The sequence below is a fragment of the Poecile atricapillus genome, chromosome 11 (assembly GCF_030490865.1).
Source record: "Poecile atricapillus isolate bPoeAtr1 chromosome 11, bPoeAtr1.hap1, whole genome shotgun sequence".
In the NCBI taxonomy this organism is placed as follows: Eukaryota; Metazoa; Chordata; class Aves; order Passeriformes; family Paridae; genus Poecile; species Poecile atricapillus.
The window spans coordinates 14,686,807-14,705,789 of record NC_081259.1 but is presented as its reverse complement, the minus strand read 5'-3'; the positions used below and the strand labels follow the sequence as shown (position 1 = coordinate 14,705,789).

Here is an 18,983-nt window from a genome sequence, read left to right as displayed (position 1 = left end):
TCAGACTAGCATGGGTTAAGTAATCTTTCTCCAGTATCAGGAGTTAGGAACTGTCTCAAGCAGAGCATTTCCATCATGTAAACTAAGTATAGTAACTAATTAATTAATACCTTAGTACTTAGGTCTTTACTCTTGAAAAGAACTCCTGTCTCTAGTCCATCTGGCTGCAGTTGTGCCTCTCCCTGAAGCAAACAGTAGGCATGCAATTGGCAGAGTAGGTGAAGTAGAATGTGTACTCTGAGCAGATTAGAACTGAAATACTGTAACGTGCCAGAGCTAGTCTTGCTCACACGCTACCTGGCTTAGCAATTAGTCACTTATTTATGTACTTCATTAGATCATAGTCAGAGCAGCATGGCATTTTCCTCCTGAGAGATTGTCTACACTGCCAAGCAGGCTTCAGTCTAGGTTCTGAAGCACAGGTAAAGTTCTACTTGATAACAAATGACCTCATAACTCAGGAGGGACTGGCAGAATTCCTTCTATATTAAATCTGTTGTTTCCAAACCCATTTTCTTCCTACAAATGAGACCTCTTGGAGATAACATAGTTACCCTTCTCTTAGTGTTATAATGCAGCTTTTCTTTGCAAGTGAGATATCGTTACCATACAGCTGTGTACAGCTGTCTTTTTACAACCAAGATCTGCCATGGTGCCTACGAGGCATCTGAAACTGCTCGGAAATGCTGTGCTGTGGTAATTACCTGGTGAACACACAGGAAAAAGTAGGTTTTCTGCAGCAGAACTTTTGCTTAGAGCCTATGTCTATACATGAACTTGGGAATCGAGAAGGTTGTTTTTGTACAATGAATAGCCCAGTCAACACATCATCTCTTACTCTTTTTGTCTGGGTTCAAGTGTAATGAAGCCCAAAATGTTGGAAGGAAAAAAACAACCTGTTTTGTTGTTCTTTAAAATAAATACATTCACCTGGCTGGGCCAGCTCCAGCATAATAATAACAATTTTGTGGGTTTTTTAAAGCATAAAACTGAATGTTGCAATGAACTGTTGCCAGTGACTATCTGGTTCTAAGGTTTAGAGCTCATGCTGGACACTTTATTGCTCTTTTCAGTGCAGATGTCCTTAGGGATCTTAGATCCAGTACAGTTAATATAAAGCAGGAACAGAGACAGAATTCCAGGCTTTTTCCTCAGATGCTAACTGAAAAGTTACCAAGAGAAGATTCTCCTCATAGTTGCTTATTGGTGGTTTTCTCAGTGCCAGTGTATCACTGTTACTGGCTCGGTTTCAGATCTCAGACGTTTAAGCAAACACTGTCAGGATCACATATTACTTTCTAGTTGTCAGTATTTCTTCTGGAAACAGATGGTCTTTCACCCAGCCAGTGAGTAGAGAGAAGACAGTTGTCTTTCGCGTTCTTGTAGTGTCCGAGGGCAGCAGTATGGGGTGCCTTAGTGCTCTCGTCTCAAAGAGCGAGGGGCTGGAAGAGCGGAGTGCGGTGTTCCCGTTCCTCTGCTCTGGCCGCGCAGAACGGCGGCGTCGCTGGATCCGCGGCAGCGGCACCTGCCCGGCCGCTCCTGCAGAGGAGGGTGCGCGGCCGGCCCGGGGCAGCGCTCCGCTCCCCGACAGCCTCCGAACGCCGCTCCCACCGCGCGGAGCTGGACGCGGGTGGGCACCTGCGCTCCCGGGCAGCGGGGGATCCTCGGGGTCCCTCGCACCGCCCTCCGTACGCCGCCTTACCCCCCGCACGTCCGGGCTCGGCCGGCGCTGGACGGAGCGGTGCCCCCGCAGGCCATCGCCGCTGGCCATCACCGCCGGCCCGCCGGGGAATGGAGGGAGGCCGGGCGGGCGCGGGCTGCGCGGGGCGGCCGGCAGGTGGCAGCAGCCGGCGCGCGGCTCCTGCGCGGGCGGCGGGCGGGAGCGAGGGGAGAGGGGAGAGGCTGTGGCTGAGCCCCGGAGCCGCCGGGAACCTGCTCGGGTCCTGCGGGGCTCCGGCATTCCCGGCCGAGGGCGCGCCGCCTCCCATGCGCCGGGGGCCGCGCGGCTCTCAGCCCTCTCGCCCCCGAGCGCGTCTCGTCGCGGGGCGCCCGGACGGGACAGCGGCGCGGAGCGGTGAGGCAAGGCCCGGGAGGGTGGGCGCGCCAGGTGGGCGGTGGGCGCCGTGCCGGGGGCGCGGGCGGTGCCCGGGGCGGCGGCGCTCGGCCGTGGCGGGGCCCGAGGCCGCGCTGAGGGGCTCGGAGCCGCGGCCCGTGGGCTCTCGCTCTGCCCCGGCTGCGGGAGCGCGTTCGGCTCGGCTCCGCTCCGCGGGATTCTTGCGCCGCGTGTTTTGGCTGGGTAAGTAGCCATTTCAAAGCTGCTCTCCTCGCACGCTCGGTTTCCAGGAGCAGCATTCAGGGGCAGTGTAAGGAGCTGCTTCGTTTTGCCTCGGTGTCCCACCAGAAGCCGTAGCTGCACGTAGCCTGAGCCGAATCCAGCAGTTTGTACGGGAGAGGGAAAGAAGTGGATAACTCGCCTCACGAAGAATGCGTGTTGCAATTGTTCTTGCTTTGGGCCAGATCTTTTGGTCTAACTAAGCACAGTGTGCAGAGCATGAACCGTGTTTGGCGTTCCGTGTTTCTCTTCACGCTTTCCTGCCTCTGGCTTTGTTACCGTCTCTCCTTTAATTCTACCAACACTTGAGCTGTTTGTGCTCAGTTGTCAGGCTGGAGGGTATGTGCTGTGGCAAAGGAGAATCTTGAAATACCTTTTCTTCTCTAGCTGTGGCTTTACGTTTTTGCAACTGTCAGTGTGTCCAACCTCTGTGTTTTATAGCTCTTGACACACTTGACATTAATTCATCCAAATAATTTTTTTCCAGATGCTAGATACATAAACAGTTTAGAGAGGCTGACAGTAGTGAGTTCCACAGGTTACAATGTTGTGTGGAAAAACTACTTCCTTTTTCTTCTTTTAATTTTTTGTGCTTGATACTGTATGGACCTTATAAAATGAATGATGCTTGGTTTTTGCTCACTATCTGTGCTATTTCAGAGCTGTGTTCTTTCATTATCTATCTACCTCAGCTATTCTTTATTTCAGGTTAAAGAATTCTTAGCTTTTTAGTAACCTTTCTTCTGTATCTCTTGCCAGTGTAATTTCTCTTTTCTGTATTGTTTCATTTTTTTCATAATTTTTTAAATCAAGGTATCAGCAAAACTGAGCTATATGCAAGATTTCAATACAACAGGTTATGTAAGGGCACGATGATGTGTGCTAGCAGAGATGACAGATAATTTGGTGCATCAATATTGTGAATAGCCATCAAAAGTAATAAAAGTATTTGTAACTTGATGTGTTGATAAACACATTAAATCAGTTGATTTAATCAGAAACCTCTGTCTAAGAACACTAGTGGTTAGTAACTCAATACAAAGGTGTAAGGTTGTGGATTAAAAAGTTGCCTGATGAGCTCTTAATAGTCTCTCAGTCTGCTGTGCGTGTTTTTCCTGTCTTCTGTGGCAAGAGCAGGAACTGAAAATAGCCCAAATCTGTCTGTTTATTGCTGTTTGTGGAACTGCCAATGCACTCTTAGAAAGTTGATCTACCAAGCTGTAGCTTGCCAACTTGGACTTCTTTCTGGTGTAAACGTAGTAGTAATCTACTGGTTAATGTGATTTCTACCTATTCAGTATCATCAGGGGTTTAAAATGAAACTGGATACTGCTGAAATTCATTAGACACCTGTAATTCTTGATGCTTTCTTTTCCATCACCAGGGAACTCCATTTCCAGAGAATCTAGTGGGAGAATGGAGTTAAGTAGACTAGGACGAGAGACTGCCTTTCAACAAGAAAAGTGCTGCAAAGTGAGCATTTTTAGCCAAGTTAGGAATATGAGGCCAGCTGGTGTGGATTGTCATAGGGAGTCCTTCAAAGTGAGTATAGCTAGGAAATACGGATTATTTATCATAATTGTGCCCTGAACATAACTCATCAGGTTTTATCTAGGGGCAGGGCTAACCCCAGGTCTTGCTGATGCTGATTTTAATCTGAAGAAGCTCCATTGTAATTGAAGGAGCAATTTAATTCCTGACTAACTGCTGACTAAGTCTCAGAAACACTGTGTTGTATGGGGCAAGATTTCTGTCTTTCTGCATTTCATACAGCAGAATCCTTCAGATCCCCAGCAGATTTAATTGTAGAAAATTAATTAGTTTGCTCCCATGCAGTGATGGGTCTTATGATCTCAGTACAAAATCTTTGGCTTTGCTGTAGAACAAACTGAGTAACTGTGTTAGAAATGTGCATTAAATGAAGGCTGAAAACAAAAAAAAGAAAGCAGGATCATCTTGAAGACTCATATTGGCCTCAGTGTGTGGTTCTGTGCAGACAGTAACAGCAGAAAAGCTGGGTTTCCACACTACAGTCTCAGTTCTCTGTGATGTGACATCAGATGTGTGATATTCAGACTGTTCACAGTGGCAGTTGTAAAAACAGAGGTGAAGTGCTGGTCAGACACTTAGTGGTACTGGGGATTTTCTTCTTTACTTTGAAATCAGGTTTATCATCTACAGTGAAGTGCAGTCATTGCAGACACTTCTGTGGGCTTTAATTTCTGTACGAGAGAAGTAAGGTTTGGTGGTTAAGCACTTAAAAAACCCAAGGAGCTGCAAAGTCAACCATGCATAAGCAATTTTAGCTGTGTCCTCTGTAGTGTTGTGTTATCATAACAAGCTTCAGGTTTGGAAGATTGTTATATTTTGCAAGGAGGAAAAAAAAGTAAAAGAAAACTTACTGTGTCAAACTTTTAATTTTAAAAGCTTTTAATTGTGAAATGCTTCCGGTTATAACAGGGCTGGCTGAAGAACAGATTCCGTGACAAGTCTTGTTCCCTTGAGTAGGCACATCAATACGGTTCAGGTATTAGTTCTTTTGTTTTCAGACAGCAGCTCCACCTGATCTAAATGCAGTTTGGACCATGACTTGGGTAATTGTAAAGCTAACTAAGTTATGAATATATGTGGTTCAATATGTGACCAGTGAACATGGCTGCATTGTTAACAAGATATGTAACAGTGTTTTGCATTGCAATAGCTTAGTTTTTGTTCCAGATAGTTAGTGTTTTACACTAGATAATTCCGTTCATGTACTTTAGATTTTTAGGAAGAATGCATGGTTTGGTACTTCATTTAGAAGATTAATTAGAGGGATGTTAAACAGATATATAAAAACCAATTTCATTAACAGAATGATCTGATGGACCTGATTTGGCCTCATATCTTACTCTGTATAAAGAAATCAGAGTGAGACCATGTGCTTCAGTATTCCCTGATTATTTTTTGTTAATTTTTATTCTTTGTGGTAGTGACAATAACAGATTCAAATTCTGTAATTTAAACCAACTCAGTTTTCTCCTACTGGAATGTTCTGTCCCACCCATTTTTCTCTTGGAGACTTGAGTGTCATGTCACACATCAAATTTGTGTAACCCCTGCAGGGTTATGGCATTCCCAGAGATGGGTCAGCGTTCATAATTTTGGTTGCTGTTAAACAGTCAGCACTTGTCAACACCATGTACAGACATCTGTTACATATTTTTAAAATGATGGTACCAAGTGTTAAATGTGGGGCTTCTCCACAGGAGCTGTTCTTGCACTGGAGATGAAGATAGGATCTCAGTCCAGTCCTTGTGTGGGCAAGTAGCCTTGTGAGCTGCTGAGGTGATGGAAGTTCCTGGAATGTGGGCTTCTGGTTTCAACACTCCCATTGGCTGCTCTGGGTTGCTCATCAAGGCCATTGGAGTCTTGCTTTATCTCTGAACTTGTTCCCTTATCTCTGAACTAGGTATGATAATTACAGGATGTTGGTCAACTGAATTTAATTTTTAAATCAAATTTCCTGAAGATAGTTTGCATGCAAAGATGCCAAAAAAAGTAATTTGAATAAAAATATTTATTGTACATGAATGAACTCAAATTATGTAGTATGTGCTTCATAGATTTATTACTGTGTTTCTCCAAATCACAGTTTAAGGTCTTGCTTGTTGGCTATTTCAAATTAGTCCCGTGCTGCTGCTACTACTTGGCATCCCACTTCAGTATTTACTTTGGTCCTGGTTTTGGAATTTCCCTTCACGGGAAGATTCCAGGCTCCTTATATGGAAAAATTTATTCTAAAACAATTTACTTTTTCCATCAGTTCTGTAGATTTTTTTTCTCAGCAAGTGCAAGAGCCACTATCTCTTTTATTTAAAGCTCTGGTGTAAGAGCCAGTGAAGTCAAGGAAAAGGTTACCAGCAACTTCAGTGTTTTTCAGATCAGGCCACTCCCATGTGATGTGCTCTTATCACTGGAAAGCAAAACCACTGGTTTCAGCTATGAGTTTCCAGTGTTTTCTTTGACAGGACAAGAGTTAGTCACTTGTTCTTTAACTTGACATGTTATACTTGTATAGTTGATTCCAGGAACTGGAGCCTTTGAAAGACTCTCTGGGTACCAAAAACCATTTAACTTACAGGACTTGGTAGATAAAATTCATCCCTTTGCAGAGGAGCCCCTTGTTTGTAACTGTGGTCCTTTATTCCCCTTCCTGTAAGACTGCTATAAACTCATGAGTTATATACAGTCATATGTGATTAAGTGTAGAGAGAAATACAGAAAACAGCCCTTTTTTGAATGTTATTTTTGTTGATTTAACTTCGCTTATTTGTGCTTTTTTCCTAAACCCAAGCTTCTTAAAACACTAACATTAATAAAAGATTAGTCCCTTTTAGTAAATCCAAAGAGATAACTGCTGTGACAACAGAAGTTCCAACTTCTGAACTTTCAACTTCTGAACTTTCTTTATCTTTGACTGGGTTGTATTGACCTCTTCTTGTATCACAATGAAGTTTAGCAGAGAAGCCTGGTAGTGAGCAGACTCTGCCAGTTTGTCTCTGTTGATGAACAAGCAGGGCTGATGCGACACCTTGGACCTGGCTTGCCCTAGAGGTGGAGCAAGGGCTGTCCTGTGGGACTGCTTAGCCTGGTGAGATAAGAGAACAGGAGGAGAAGGCTTCCCAAAGTGAAGTGCTGCGAGCCTGAGGGTACTGTCTGTAATGCTGATAGAAACACTGTGGTTTACTGCTTGTTTCCTTCTATGTGAGTCATGATATCCGAGTCGGAATGTGTTTTCTTTGCTCTGATTTTGGGAAAAGGATGGATAAAGAAGCCCTTTTTAAAAGCACTTCTTCATGAAACTGGCTTCTTGGTGAAAAACATCTGTTGTGCTTGGCCTTGCTGGATCAGCACTTGGATCTATGTGAGCATGGATACTACTCCCCCAGGAGAAAAACGTCACTTGGATACTTGAATATTGTATGACTAAAATCTGTAGTCCTGAATCAGGCGGATTCCCCTGATACTCCCTTTGGATTAGCTGCAGAGAAGTGCATGGAAGGACAAACCTATCTGTAAATGGCAAATTCAGCAAAACTAATGACACTAATCTGAGAGTAAACATTGACTTGGAAAGTACTCAGATATCCTGGGTTTGTTTTCCACAGTAAAGGTGATTGCTGTAGTCCTCAATTGGTAATATCAAACCACTAGTTGGTTGTGCATTATACTTGTATTTTTGTTTGGTTATTTTTATCTAAAACATGTAGTTTCTACGAAAGTAAAAAAAAAAAGAGATATTTTTGCTTATCAGATTGGCAAGGAGAAGCAAGAGCCTGTCCAATCCCACCCTGCATAATTACAATAAAATGTCATCCCATGACACAAGCTGCCCAAAAGAGTGATAAATTGTATGGAATGGATGCAATTACTTAATTTGGCAGAAATGAAAGCTCTGTCTCATTTTCTTGTGGTTCTGTGGAGCTGCATTCACTGGGGAAGTGAGTGGGGAATAGTGGGGAAACCTCCTTGCAGATTTTTGGGGGCTCCACATGGAATTGAAGCACTTTACTAAACCACCGTATGAATAAGGATTTAAAAGAATAGAGCAGGTTAACCATTAACTGTTAGTATTGTTCAGTTTTGTTGGCCCAGGAAATACTGTTCATGTGTTGAGACACAGGGGTTAAGACATGATGTCAATTTTGATTTTTTTTTTTTGTAGTGATAAGCAGCCATTAAAAATGTAATTTCTCACACTTCTTTTCTACTTCAGGCATTGCTTGTACTCATTAATACATATTGCACATCGAAAAGATTGTCTCTTTCTTTCTTTTTTTCTTACTGCCTTCCTCCTGTTTAGAGATTTGCTCAGATTAAGGCAATTGGAGTACTTTTGTTTCTTCCCATAGGAATGTTTATAGTGTTGCAGAATCAAGTTCAGATTTACTACTTAGGTACTCACAATGCTGCTGTAATTAATCAGTTGTCATAAAGCTGTGCCTTCTGCCCGTATTTGTTGCCAGAAAGGTGGGGTTTGTTTCTGCTTTTTGTTTTGCTGTTTTCTTAAAGTTATGTTGGAAGGGCTTTTCAAAACTCTGGGCTTTGCAAAATGTCTGTTTTGTCAGACCATACAGATATTATGTTAAAGCAGGGAGCGCAGTGTGAAGCAGTGCCCAGAGTGATTCCATTTGAGTTGCATTCCTTTCAGCAAGTCTTCACCTATCTCCAACAGTGAGTACTCAAGTAGAAGACTAAAAGCCACTATATAAGACTGTCTGACTCCAAGCAGTTTGTGCAACAGCAGTAGACTCTGATTAAAAAAACCACAAAAGCCCAAAAGACAGCATATTAAATTTGGTCACCCTTTTTTAAAAGATCGCTCCATCACCTCTGGCATACAGATTATATAAAGCAGCAAATGAAGTCCACGGCATTGGAGGAGTTACTGGCTTTCCTTTGCCAGTGTTTTGTAATAGGCTGTTCTTGTTGTCATGCAGATTCAGGAAGTCTCACATTCACATTTTAAGTCCCTGTTTTGCAGTTTGCAGACACATGGGAAGCACTAAGTGACGTCAGGTGAGGGTCAGTGTGCTGTAATAACCTGCCCTCAAGCTCAAATAAGTTCAGGCTCTACTGCCAAGAGATGACCTTTGATTTCTTTTTACCTGATGCAATAAGGGCCCTATTCACTTTGCTTAGGCCAAGTCCCAGCCATTTGAATAGACTTTCCTGAGCAGGAATGGTTATGAAAGTCCTGAAACTTGGTATTGTATTGTGATGGCAGAAATTTCTGGATTGTAGACAACTTTGATACACTGAATTAGATTTGGTTGTTATTGTGGTCAGAAGAGAGAAGTGGCTTCATTGTGACTTGCACAGCTGCCAACTCTGAAACTACCATTATGAAATACAGTTTCGAAGCTGCATCTGATCAACAGAGATAGTGAGCAAAGATGCTTATGTGTTAGAACTTTTGTTATATGCAGGCAGAAAATAATACCTTAATCTGAAATGTCAGTGACTGTAGATACAGCCAAAAGGCTGGATATGCTGTCCGTGAGTGGACCTGCATCGTGGGAGTCACACTTCCCCCTCTTGGTACCCTGCTAATCTGGGTATGCTGTTAAGCTGTGAGGTACAGGGTCTTACTAAACTAGCTATAATAATTTTGCTCAAACTGCTGTGTTGGAAGTATGTTGGGGCTACCTTATTCTGAATAGTGTATGGCTAAATGGGGAGGCAGGACAGAGTCACCTCTTGCCTATGTGGTGACTAACTGTACTGATGCTTTCCACCACCTTATTAAAAAGGGGTTTTCTTTAACCCACCTTTCTCTGCAAGCCCATACAGGAATTATAGGGAAGTATGGTATTTCTTACTGTTTTTTCTCTTCAATCGTTCTGGCTTTTGCACACAGGGAGTGGGTACTTGTGTGCATTAGCTCTGGTGACTGACTTTTCAAGTAGCAAAGTTGATTCAGTTCTTTCAGTCAGACTGCAATCATGCCTGATGCCTACTCTCTAAGCAAACCTCTATTGGAAACAGTATTGAATTTACTTACAGGCTGAGAAAAACTCAAGACTAGAACCTGACCTGGAAAGGATGACTGGAAGTCAAAAAGGAATCTTCCTGACTTGTTTAGGTTTTTTGAATAATGCTACTAGCAAGGGTGATAAGGGCTGTTGGTGATTCTGCAAGGTTGGATCTTTCATCTGTCAACCATAAACTTATTCTTCTCAGGCCACTGGATGGCATGCTCCAAACTATAAATTTCCTGATAGGGAGATTTTAATCTGCAGCTGGTGAAAGGTTTCAACTTCCCTGGTCGGTGAATGACAGCTCAAGATTTCTTGAATGTATGATTATCTTTGTGTCAAGGACTGGTATCTCCTGTTGGAGTGTAACAGTTCATGCAGTTTACATTAAATGGACTGAAATACTAACTGTCATCTGGACCACCAGAGCACATGAGGCATGGCAGCAAGACAAGATTTGTAGGATGTCTAAAATCCCTTTCAAGCTGACAGGATAAGAATAAACAGCTCCCTCTCCCAACACTTAAAGGATCTTGCAGTTCATCTTTAAAATGCAGGAGGCTGAAGGGTTCACCACATGGAGGTATGATTGATACAAGCATTAGGATATTTCTGGAACCTGAACCAAATAAGGACTTCAGGAAAATTATATTCAGTGACATCAATCTTGGGGATAAAATTGAAAATGTAAATTGTTTCTGGGTTTCTGAACATAGGGATTTTACATTTATTCTGTCACTAATCATGCTGAATTGCTTTCTTGAAAAGATACAACAATAGTATTGCTTGTCATTTTTACTAATTAAAGCTTAGTAACTTAGCGTTTGTCCTTTTTTTCCTCCATTAACGTCTTTTTCCCACAGAAAAGAGATGCACCTCTGCAAATATATCCCTTTAAGTGGTAAAGGCTTGGCAGCACAATTGGCATCTGATGCTACTGTCTTGTTTGCCAGTCCAGTTTTGGAACTGAACTATTTGTAAGATTCTATATATATCAAGCCCAGCAGATAAACATATTGAATGTCTGTGGTGTTGTGCTGGAGACCTCATCTAAATTTTATTGTGGATGAAAGCTAAATAGACTGTGAAACATTTTTTCAGCGTGTTCTCTGAGTTATCCCTGTATATACTTGCATGTAGAATTTAATATTTGCAAAGGATGTAAAAGATAACTCACTGCCATTCTTCCAGCTGGCTGTCAGAGAGCCATTGATAGTTTATTGTTTCATGTTGGGTTGAAGTTCCCTGGTATTCTATTTCAAAATTATGAAAAAAATACTTAATTTCACTGTGCTCTTGCAAGATCTCTCATTAGACCTATTATTCATCATTATGTAGAAACATAAAAGAAAACAATAAATCTTCAAATTCCATTGTTGCATTTCTGTACCAGTATGTGGTGAGCCTCCCATCAGAGAGAATTTTAATCAGAATAATTTAGAATCTCATAATTCTTACAGTATTATTTAGTAACAAAGTAATTTAGGCGATCTTGCACAACTCATTAATTTCAAAATGTTTCAGGAGACTTGGCTCTGAAATGCACAATGAAGATGGTTAAGCTACATGGTGAGCTGTTTTTCTGTCCATGATCTAGCAGTTTTCTGTACTTCCTCTTAAAAAGTAAAACATCTAAGTCTTTTTATTAGCTATATGACATTTCCTTGATGTGAACAGTTGATTATTTTATGCATTATTGAGCAAAGGCATGTTCAGCAGTTACCAGGCTGCCATAATAATCTCAGTACTGTTTATCTGGGACATGTGTCACTTACTTTTCAGTGGTCCCTAAAATATATTCCCACATAGGACTGAGAAGTTCTACATCCTTGTGTCTGGCCTCTGGTCAGTTGAAGCCTTGTGTTGCTCTCATGTACTGAAACTATTTAGCAAAAATGTTTAGTGCCCAATTTATCCCAAACACTAGAGGACAAGATGATGTTTGAATGTTTAGGATGGTGCACCTCTGCCCCTCCATGCCCCAGTACAGTAGAGCACCTTCAAGCTGTTCAGCTTTTTCATGACACCTGAGTTGCAGCACCTGAGCAGTACTGGTCACTGATTGAAGTGAAGCCCAAGTCACATAGAAATTGCATGACAGAAAAGAGAAATTTCATCTTTTTGCCAATGTAAAGCAGTTTGCTGACTGCAGAAGAGGACTGAAGGGAAGAGGACTTTGACCATGTTTAGAGTCTATTACGAAAGCCTTGGTCACTTTTTCTTGGTCATTTGTTAGTACAAAATGTGCGTCAGTGGGTACCCGTGGCAATTTCCTTCCAGTTTTGGCGGTATTGAAATGTATGTTAAAACACTTATCCTTGAAAACTTGTGCAGAAAAGAATATGATGAGTTATTTTGGGATGTGTGCCCACATTAATCTCCATTAGAGAAAGTACAGGAGCCAGTGGTCTGCAGTGCAGCCCTGCACTGAAACACTGGGGATAGTCCTTGGACTACCAGGACATCGGTTCCTTTGCTGCCAAACTGCACGTGAGAGAGACTTGTTGGGTTGTGGCCTGGAATATCTATCTATAAATGTATTTTATTTTTAAGTATATGGACTAATAAACTGACACAGAATTGCCTTGGTTTTACCTTTGCTAATGAATAGGTTTGGGTTGGGTTTGTTTGGGTTTTTTCCCCCTAACTGTAAAGACTCATTCAGTCTTGAGGGAATGCCAGCCTTTCTTTAGAATGCCTAACCCAAGGCAGAGAGCTACGTAACAGGCAGGGAAATCTCTGAAGTTCCCTAGAAATGGTTTTTGTCCCATCCATAGTTTAGTACATCAAGGATAATGCTGCAGAAACCCTTGGAGTCACTGTATGTGAAGTTTGAAATTTAATCCCAAGGATATTACTGCTAATTTCAATTGGATGCCTGTGTTGTATTTATAGGTACATGTTCCATTTAGTAACTGTCCCTCTGCATGGAGTTTAATTTTAGAAAATTAAACATTTCTGATGATAGTGGATATGAATAGCTACCCAGAAGAGAACTACCTAGTCATTCCTGACAAGTCTGTGTTTTCTCTGGTAACTGGAAGACGCAAAGTGTTCTCTTCCAAGGACTACAAAGGCTTAGCCTAGCCTTTAAAGGCTGGCTAACAAGTTTAAAAGTGGTTTGGTTTGACTTCTGCAGTGTCCCTGTACTGAAACACTTCTATCCTTGTCTGCTGTGAATCATGTAGGAATATTCCCAGAAAGCATTGTTATTTGAGGTATTACTTATGCAGAGAGACAATTCCCACTGATACTCCAAAGAAAATATTTGATTTCTGAATAAGCAAGCAAAGATTACAAGTCCACATCTCATACTGTCCTCCATGTTGTGTTCTGACACTGCTACCACAACACCTCAGAAATCATGCCAATAGAACAGAAGGAGCTTTGTAGAAGTTAATATTTTTAGATTGCATGTGTTTAGGTAATAGCTTGATGGGGACAATTGTTTAAATTTAAAAAAAAAATAGTATGAGGACTGTGGTATATTTAAGCCTTCCACTACTGCTTAATTTTTTCCTTAGGAAATCACAGTTATGAAGTTCAGGATTTTTATATTGTTAGAAATGTTTCTGTGACTTAACAGAGGAATTACTGATTCTTTTTATTATCCTGTTTTTGTGAATCAGTTCTAATTTATGGAAAGGGTAGTTTACATCAGTTATTCTATTTATGTTGCAGCAATGCAGAGAGTTAATTGTGGTAGGCTAATGACACACACATCTATTTACCAGTAAATGAAATATTTCTTTCAGACGGCACATTAGCAACAGGATGTAATGTGTAATATATGTGTAAACACTAGAAATGGTGTTGAATGTTGCCTAATACTTTAAAAATTATTCTCTGAGGCACAGCTTCCTATATTTTGTCCTTTCTTTTACTACATGTAGGATATTGATGCTTAGGCATGTATTTACAATGTTTCTTGAACACCATTCTCATGGGAACCAGTTTAAAGAGATGAAAAAAAGAGACTTGTGTCTGTCAGACAGACATTCTTATTAAACAGATGGGTGAAAATCATGTTTCCTTTTTGCAAAAGGAAGGTATCTTCTAACTTCACAATAATTATGTAATAGACGTGATTTTTACACAATGAGAGGGGTGTCTCCCAGCTGCATTACTAAGAAATGGCTGATTATACTCCTGAAATATGTTGTGTTTTACTTTCCTTGTACATGTGCCTTCAATTAGCTTTGCTGAAATATTTGTTTTCTATGACCTTTTTAAACAGGGTGTGTTACAACTCTCTGAGTGAGGCTGGTGGGTCCTTGGTTTTCATGCAAAACACAGTAGGTCCTCAGAACCACCAGTTAAATACTGTTGGGAGCCTGTGTTTTGAAGACAGACTAGGAAAAGTTTCTAACTTTCAACCTTTCTTCGATTCTGAAAAAGATCTTCATTAACCAAGTCCTGAAAAAAGCATACAAGAAGTTAATTTTCTTTGACATATTTACAAGTAAAAAAAATTAGCATGGCTAACAGGGGCTCTGAGAAGTTTCTGTTATTTCTAGTTGATCTGAAATGCAATTGTATACCTTGCAATATCAGTATCATTAAGACTTCTATTAAATAAATAGATTTGCAGACTGACATTTCATTTATAATCCTTCTCTCAGTTATTTCCATCCAGGGAATTCTAATTAGTCACAGCAGAGAGTTTTACCTGAGTTTCCACAAAATGGAGTGGATCCTAAAACAGTACATGAAGCAAATCTAAAGCACCACTCCACCTACTTACACTTGGTAGAAAAGTATTTAAAACAGGAATCTGTTACTGCTCATTTTGAAGGCAAGACTATCAGTGTTCAACCATAGCAGTGCTCACACAGATTTGATTCTTTTCCTTGTCATAACAATGAGGGATTCACCTATTTTTTATCAATGCTTATAGAGATTTCAGGTATTTCTACCTGACTTTTTGGGCTGTTCAGTGTTATTTTTTTCCATATCTTTCTACATCAGTAATAAGATTAGTGTTGATCAGGATTATGGAATGGCTAAGAAAGATTGTTTAATGAAAAGGATTTTTATGTAATCTTCCCCTTTCTCTTACATGTTCAGCCCCTTCTACATCCTTGGTTTGGAAGATCCAGATTGTAGCAAAAAAGTTCTTTACAAGGAAAGGAAAATTTATTAAAATACATGGAATATGATTTCTAATATGTAGAGCTGTGATAAGTAGCACCTTCCATGGTTTTAAATGCTGGAACTGCTGGAACCTTTCAGTTCTCTGGGGTGGGTGAGTGTGGAACAGGGAGCTCTTAATATTTGTGTGTGCAGTGAGTGAGTGGATCTGTGGGCAGAGGGAATATTCAGCCACATTTACACAGCACAAGTGGAATACACGAATTGAACATTGAGTAAGGCCCTTCATATGGGAACAGAACTGCTCAGTCTCTGCACACTTGTCTTCTATAAAGTGCTTTCAGTTTGTTCTGCACTAGTTATCCAGAACAGCTATGACAGGAGTTGAAATTCCTTAAACCAGTGAATGGTGACAAGCTGGTATCAGGGTTCCTACAATACCTCTATAGACAGAGAAGGGAAGGTGAAAAAACCAACCACCATGTGATTGCTAAGCACAGTTTTAAAACTAATTCCAGGGATTTGGCCAAAATTGCCCAGCCTACAACTATGAAATCTTGGAATGAACTTAAGTTAGGTTTGCAATTGTTTCCACACAGTTACATCCCAAAAATCTCTTTGTCAATTAGGACAGTGATATGATCTCAATTTTGTGATTCATTTTATGTTTTACATAATTGTCCTTTGCCTGGAAGCTGCACAATAGCAATTTTGGTTCAGCCTGAAACTTGAGAAAGTATCATTCCTCTGGGTTATTATTTCAAAGACGTAAAAAAGAACAACTAATTCAGTTTTTCTGACATTTAATTTTGTGTTTTCTGGACTATTTAAAGTTTGGTAAGTCTGAACTCCACATAAACTACCTTTTTAGAGTTTGGTGATTGTAAATAATATCAGAATTACTAATCAATTTAACACTGCTATTCCAGTGTGTTTTCTTTTCAATTGAACTGGGTGTCAATTAGCTAACTATATATCATATTTTATACCACAACAATATATTTTAATTGATTATCAGACCTATGGTCTTAAATATTTAAGCCAATTATTAGTTTAAGAAGTCTTTAGTAAATTTTAGACCAGGCTTATTATTGTAATAATTCCACTTTTATGATATTTTCATTACTAGTGCGCATTCAGCAAATATGTAATCAGTGTTGTGAACAAAGATTAGAAAAATCTTTAAACAAATCCTACTACTCAAATATGACTGCAGCTCATGATCTATAAGCAGGCAATTTCCTGCTTCTCCCCTTTACTTACAAGATTAATGTCACAACCCTTGTTTGATCTTAAATTATTTATTCTTCAAGAAAGATGGAAGCAGATTGCTTGAATCGTGGCACCTTCCAGCATAACAATATTTTTAAAAGCCAAAATTTGCATTATGTGAATGGATATTTTGGGGAATGGTGTGTATGATCAGTGTTGGATTCCACCACCTTTGCCTCCTAGATTATTGGGGCGGTAGTTCCCGAGCTGTGGCTCTGGGCTGCCCTGTCAGTGTTTATCCAGGGCTGGCTGTGTAGGAGCACCCTGATCCCTCCAGCCCTGCCCCGACTCACCCAGCCCTGAACCAAAACCCAGCCGGTCACAGCCCAGAACCAGAGGCTGGGCCGTGGCTCGGAGTGCTGGTGCTGTGGAGCACGCTTACTGGACTCCCTGCATGTGAGATCACTGCATCTTCATCAAGCTTACACTGGAGACAGACACTGAGCTTTCTTGGACTGCAGTAGTTCTGGCACACCCAGAAGGAGGACCTGAAAGTTCTCAGAGTGTTTAAAATAAAAAAAAGAAAGGTACCTGCAGGGTTAGGTGAAGTAACTTGCCATTTTTGTTTTAATAAAATGTTTGCTCCGTGTAAGTATCAGAACTTTTCATCAGATCTAATGCTAGATTTCTCTTTTATGCAGCTTTCAGAGACAAGTGTATGTTTTAATGTAGTTAATGAATATTTGAAGAGATTAAAACTCTGGTGGTAGGTGTCAACAGCTGCAGTTCAAGCTGTTGGAAGTATGCACAAATTATGTAGCCAGATAAACCTGGCAAACTGTGAGTGCTTTATCAAAGTCTTGCGAATGTAGTGAATTTTGGATGCAGTCCAAAGGACTTGCACTGAACATGATTTAATAGATTTGAACAACTAAACCAACTATACCAATGTGCAAGGCGACAAATTCAAAGGCACTCTTAAAGGGTGTAATATTCTCTTCAATGTGTTCCTAGATATTCTTTATTTATGGTCTCCCACTGTCCCCCTAAAACAAACACCCCCTCCCCCCAGAACAAAAAGAACAACAAAAAAAAAAACCAACAAGAAATATCCCAAAACAAAAAGAACAACAAAAAAACCCTAACAAAATGAGAATTTTCCTATCAGTGGAAACATGACTTTCGAACAATGATCAACTTTCATAGCTGCTTTGAGTTACCATTGTCAGTAGCTGGCAAGATACATAATCTGATCAAAAAGATAAATACTGAAGGAAATTGAAGTTGGCTTCATATATATGTATGTCACTAAGGTAGAAGAGGCTAAAAGCTCAGAGCACTTCTGAACTTGCTTGAGTCAGTGTATGTTTCTGTATGATGAATCTCACATTCCTATTGTGAGTTAAAATAGAGGGTCTTGGATTGTTTAAGTAGGTACTGTACACATGCACATGTCCAGGAATTTCTGTTATAGTTAATACATAGCTGCAGATGGATGAATGTGTGTTGACAAGACTTACAAGAAGTATAGGTTGGTGATAAAATGACATAGGAATTCATGGAAGTGAAATACCTTTGGCTCACAATACACAAAGGGTACAGTCACATGGAAAGCCACATGTGAGTGGTCCCATGATAATTAAGAGGTTAGGTTAACATTGGATCTCTGTGAAATTTCAAACCTCTTAGTAGGAAGATGTTTCTTTAAGTTAATTAGATGAAATGTAACTTCTACCTTGACTTCCCAGAAGAACTTCCTTCCTCTTTTCTTAACTTTCTGCACAGTATCTGTGGTGTCTGTCCAGATAATTCTGTGCATTGTGTCATTTAGCTCTTTGAGAAATACTTTTTCCTCCTTATCAGCAAATTTCTGTGATTGCCTATGAGCCTATTAGATTATTTTTTTATTGCCATTATCCATCCCCACTCCTTTTTGAAATCTCTATTACAAATTAGTATTTTTACTTTCTAATGTTTGAGAAAGGCTTTGGGTAAATGTCAGTAAATACGAAGTTAAGAGATGGTTATAATTGGCTCATTGCTTGGTAGTGTAACTGCTGAGGCTGGCAGCAGCAGTTGGAAGGAGTTAAAACCACTCACAAGCAGTGTGAAAGGGAAGGAGATTTTAACCAGGGTCCTTTAATAATTTCTGTGACCCAGTGAACATTTGATTATATGCAGTGGAACACCTCTCCCTTTGATTGTCATGTCGTGGTTCTGGAGAGGTTTGTATTCTGTCCCATCCTGTGAGATGGCTTGGTTGGTTTCACTGATTGGGATTGATTGGTTTTCTGGGAGGGCTGTGGTTTTGTTGTTGTTGGTTTTTTTCCCCCTCCACCCAGTTTCACAGATTGATCTTGTTTTCATCCAGCTTGGAAGTGAAATAGGGAAGACTGCTGAAATGTCAAATACTTTAATGCAATGAAGAGAGTCTTGCTGACTCTGTGAAGTAGAAGAGTGTGTGTTGTTCCAGTTTAGAAATTAATATCTATTCTGCTGTATGCAGGGTTACTAGAGAAATTTTTTGCTAGAAAGGTCGATAGTGCTTTTCAGCCCCTTCTGGGAAGGCAATTTGACTTTTACAATGCAGGACTTACAGAGCACAAATACACCTCATCAGGCTTTTGAAAGTTTCCCTGCCAAATTCACGTTATTCAATCCCAGTGTTAACTGTGTAGCCATTTCAGGTATTCATTTTGCCCTGGATCTTCTGGAGGGAAAATGATTGTCACGTTTGCACATTTTCATATCAAAGACACCACTGCCAAAATGACATGCCTTTCAGTAGGCTGTAAGCACCTAAGCTCTTAAATAATCTGGAAAACAAG

The 18,983-nt window shown here is 40.5% G+C and overlaps 1 protein-coding gene across 2 annotated transcripts in view; it reads left to right on the top strand.

Annotated features, from left to right (window-relative positions):
- The first annotated feature begins 1,879 nt into the window (after positions 1–1,879).
- Positions 1,880–18,983, top strand: part of THSD4 (thrombospondin type 1 domain containing 4) — a 238,897-nt gene continuing 221,793 nt past the window's right edge. Inside the window, exon 1 of one of the 2 annotated variants that reach the window (XM_058846880.1) lies at positions 1,880–2,074. The gene's annotated coding sequence lies outside the window, so the exon portion shown is untranslated. Of the gene's footprint in view, positions 2,075–2,110; positions 2,297–18,983 lie in introns of those variants that run through there. The other variant, XM_058846881.1, reaches the window with a different exon arrangement.